At 37.1% G+C, this 4976-nt stretch overlaps 1 pseudogene; it reads right to left on the bottom strand.

The window, feature by feature from the left end:
* Positions 1-3645: 3645 nt before the first annotated feature.
* On the bottom strand, positions 3646-4132 carry LOC123792339 (transcription factor BTF3 pseudogene; annotated as a pseudogene).
* Between the last annotated feature and the right edge of the window lie 844 nt (positions 4133-4976).

Below are 4976 nucleotides of genomic sequence, written 5' to 3'. Positions count from 1 at the left end.
TCCCACTGAACATGAATAAGAAAGCAGTCTTAGTTACTGCAAGTTAGTATCATGGGACCAGGTTAGTATCTTGGGACAAGCCCTAATAAGAAGCAATATTGGTTAGGATATGACATACAAGCAGGCAGAAACGGCTCAAATACAATACAGGTTTGTTTATAACTTACATCAAGACTAAGTTTTTTAACTGCTTTCCATACTTTCAGGGATTAGGATCTTTAATATCTTTTTAACAGCTTTACGGAGGAATAATTGACATGCAATCAAATGCATGTATTTGAAATATACAATTAGATAGGTTTGATATGTAGACACTTGTAAAACTATCACTACAGACAAGAAAATAAACGTATTCATCACCCCTAAAAGATTCACTGGGCTCCTTTGTAATTCTTCTGGGCAGGAAAGCCAGTCTTACTCTCATATTCTCCCCAGGCAACCACTATTCTGCTTTTGGTTACTATGCATTAGTTTGTATTTTCTAGAAATATATATATCATACAATATGTACTCTTAATTTTTCTGGCTTTTTTCACCCAGCATAATAATTTTGAGATTCATCCATGTTATTACATGTATCCATACTTAATTCCTTCTTATTGCTAGGGAATATGCTGTTATAGGGATAAATGCCACAGTTGACCTATTCAATGGTTGATGGACATTTGGGTTGTTTCCAGTTTTGAGCTACTACAAATCTGATATGTACACCTACGTACAGGTCTTTGATGGACATATGCTTTCATTTCTCATGGGCAAAGATCTAGGAGCAGCTGGATCATATGGTTGGTGTACGTTTAACATTTTAAGAAGCTGCTTAACTATTTCCAAAGAAGTTGCTCTATTTTACCTTCCCACTTTTTTCCCCTTCCTCTCTGTGTTTATTTAGGTTAGTTTCTACTGCTATGGCCTCCAATTCACTAATAATTCTCCTGAAATTGGTTGTTAATATCATCTACTGTGGTTTTCATTTCAAAGATTGTGGCTTTCACCTAGAAGCTCTGATCTTTTTATTATCTTCTCCCCCAGTTTTATTGAGATATAATTGACATGTAACACTGTAGTTTAAGGTGTACAACATAATGGTGTGAGATATATATCTCTACCACAATAAGTTAACACCTATCACTTCCTGTAGTTAAAATATCTTTTTCTTGTGGTAAGAACTTTCAACATCCAGTCTTTTAGCTTTCCAAATATACAACATAGTATTGTTAACTATAGTTACCATGCAATAAATTATATGCCCAGAACTTATTTATCTTATAACTGGTTTTATTAATAAATTTAATAAATTTCTGAACATATGGAATGCTGTTAGTACAGTTACTGTTTAATGCCTTTGTCTGTTAATTATTTTATCTGTGTCAGTTTTGGGTTGATTTTCAATTGATTGGTTTTCATCTTCATTGTGGATAGTATTTTCCTGCTTTTTTGCATGCCTAGCAATTTTTGATTGGATGTCAGGCAATGCAGATTTTACCTCATTGGCGGCTGGTTTTTGTATTCCTATAAACATTCTTGAACTTTGTTCTGGAATACTGTTATACTAGTTAGAAACAGTTTTATCCTTTTAGGACTCGCTTTTAATATTTGTTAAGCAGGACTAAAGAAGCATTTAGTCTTAGGCTAATTTTGTCCCGCTACTGAGACAAGACCCTTCTAAAAACTTTCCCCAGTATTGCATAAATTATGAGATTTTCCAGTTTAGCTGATAAGAAGAACTTTCTAGCCCTGTGTGATCTCCAGATACTGTTTCCTCACATTCTTTTTCCAGCCTTAGTTTCCTCACACACATTTGCTGATGAGTATTTTGCTGAACACTAAAGGGGTACCTTCTGCATGTCTCTTATGTTCTCTCTCTCTCTCTCTGGGCAGCTGTTTCCTTTATAGTACTCTATCCTGTGAACTCTGGCTGCCTGGCTCCCCCAGACTCCCATCTCTGACTTCTCAATTCAGACAAGTATGCTGGGTCCTCTCAGGTTTCCCTCTCTCTGAGTGATATCCTGGAAACTCTTGAGGTAGTTGTAGAACTTACATTGTTTACTGTCTCTCAGGGATCACTACCCTTCATTGCCTGATATCCAATGCCTTGTAAACCATTGTTTTAAATATATTTTCCAGTTTATTGATTATTTCAGGAAGGAAGGTAAGTCTGATCCTTTTACTCCATTATAGTTAGAAGTTGAAGTGCCTGAGCTCCTTTCATCCTGTGGCTCCTCCATTTTCAACATACAGCTTGCAAGATCTCTGTGCTCCTTACCATCAAGCTGTGGAAAGAGAAAGAACATGAAGGATTATGTGTAGGTAATTTTATGAGTCAAGTCTAAAAGTTGTTGCTCATGTCTTTTGACATTACCGTGACCAGACATGGGTCACATGCTTATATCTGACTGAAAGTCCAGTGGGAAATAGTCAAGCTATAATCTCAGGGAAAAACAGGAAATGGTTTTGGTGAATGGCTGGCCAATTTCTGCCACATTGTACCTTTATGAGCACCAAATGCCTGTAGTACTTCCTCCCACATAACAGAAGACAGTTATTCCATGTCATTTTCTATTTTCATTCCTTCCTTTCCAGCTTCCTAATTTCATAAGTTCCTTTCCAGGTAAACATGCTAATGGCTAAATTGTCATTCTCCAAGATTACATTGAAATTCTAATGGACACTTCTTAGCACAAATGCTCCAGATTATATACTCTTTGAACAATCTAATCAATGATATAAATAAAAATATTCTTTATGAGACCCATATGTTCTTCCCTCCTAGACACCTGCATAGATAGTTTCTTTTTCTGACTCTAGAAGTACCTATCGTGGGCGCCTGGGTGGCTCAGTCATTAAGCGTCTGCCTTTGGCCCAGGGTGTGATCCCAGGGTCCTGGGATCAAGCCCTGCATCGGGGTCCCTGCTCCACTGGGAGCCTGCTTCTTCCTCTCCCACTCCCCCTGCTTGTGTTCTGTCTCTCAAAAAAAAAAAAAAAAAAAAAGTACCTATCGCTGTCCGGTTGGGATGACGGCCATTGCCACTTTCCAGGTGTATCTTCCAGATGTTGCTGAGAAAGAGCAATTAGATATTCAAACTAGTAACCACAGAGGGTGAAAACTATTTTTAAAAAATGACAGGGGAGAAGATTTTGTTTGTTTGTTCATTCATTTCTTTATCTATTACTAGGCAAAGAACTTTATTAACTTTGTTTCAAACTTTATTTCCTTTGGGCACCTGGGTGGCTCAGTTGGCTAAGTATCTGCCTTTGGCTCAGGTCATGATCCCAGAGTCCTGGGATCGAGCCCGGCATTGGGCTCCCTGTTCTGTGGGGAGATTTCTTCTCCCTCTTCCTCTGCATGCTGCTCACTCTGCTCATGTTCTCTCTCTCTGTCAAATAAATAAATAAAATCTCTAAAACAAAACAAAACAAAATAAACCTTTATTCCCAGGCTTCTTCAGCTTAATTAGCTGCAAAGAATTAATTGCATATAAGCCAAAACTGGAAAGAGCTACAGTGTCCAAAGGGCTAGGGCTCAAAAATATTAGAAATCTAGATTTTATCAGATTCATGAACAAAATTTTAAAAAGCAGTCATATTATAAAATAGCAGCTCCCAGTAACTTCTTCAAGTTTTACTTTCTTCAGAAGTTGACTCAATTCAGTTTGCTCCATTCTTGGCAGCTTCGTCAAAATTCTCCACAAGATCTGGAACTTCATCCTCCTCCTTCTCCTCTCTGGTAGCAAGTGGTGCTTTTCCAAACAGCCCACAGATTGTTTGGGCAGAGCTTCAGCCAGTCTTCTTAAACTAGCCAGACTGCCCCAAGTCGGTTGAAGACACTGGGTAGCATTTGTCAGCTGCTCTGTCTCAGCATGGCCCAGAATTGTGAAAGCCTTCCTGCCAGGGATGCCTGAACTTTAGGGTTGTGAAAGTGGATCCTGTTCCTTGGTTTGGGAACATATTCATCCTTTCAATACCAAGAGGTGTTGTTTATCCCTAACTTCTTTAAGAAGAACTGAAATTTTTTATTATCTGCTGTAGCCGGTCTATGAACCAACTTCTTTGGGTGAGTGGTTCCTTTCCCACTATGGCGCACCTGTGTTTGGGGTTTGGCGAGTATCTCCTGGTTCATGATAGCTCCTTTCATCTTGTTGGAGTGGAAATGGGACCTCACAGGGGGACTAGGGTTGGCACTCTGCGAGCTTGGGAGGACCAGCTGGGATTAGGTGCACGCCTGTGGTGATGCAAGATTGGCAGCTCGACAGCCGAAAATATTTTAAATGCAAGACAGAGAAGCATGAGCTTTTTAAAATTTTTAAAGCTATCTATTTATCTAATCGGCTATGCTTGATAAATAGTTACTATTTGAATCTATTTCATTTTAATAGTAATTATAGGTAAAAAATGAGAATAAATGGATTTGTTTGATTCTATTTGCTATAGTATTCATCTTGAAATAGATCCATTATTTTGGTGCTCTAGAAATTGAATCTAACCATATATTACATGTAGCATCATATAAAGGATATTTTTATAGATTTTCTTTGTTGAATATCACGCCAGATTAAATCTTTAATTAAAAAAAAGTTGAGTCTTTATTAAGATGTGTGAAATGCTTTGATGCTCTTAAGATAAGAAGTGTTAAGTGCTAAGTATAATTAGATATAACAAATTTGCGCATGCTAAAAATTATGTTCAAAGACCACATTGATTTTTTTGTGAAATTTGCATTTTGGATGAACTCCCAAAATATATGAAAGATAATTTATATAGCTCAAGAAGACTATTTTTATAACCCCCTATTTCACTTTGGGAAAAAAAAACAAACCCACAGATGTTTTATTATCTTTTGAAAAAGGAAATGATATTTTCTTAACATGCCATTTCCTGTGATATATCAGTTCATACATATGGGGTTAAAAATAGGAAAATCTCATTAATTGTAGTGATGTTATAACTAAAAAGCTCTATTTGGGTTCAAAGCTGATAAT

Source organism: Ursus americanus, chromosome 16, assembly GCF_024610735.1.
Source record: "Ursus americanus isolate L20-20 chromosome 16, mUrsAme1.1.p, whole genome shotgun sequence".
NCBI lineage: Eukaryota > Metazoa > Chordata > Mammalia > Carnivora > Ursidae > Ursus > Ursus americanus.
Note: the sequence above shows the minus strand (reverse complement) of the source record. Positions and strands in the feature narration are given on the sequence as shown.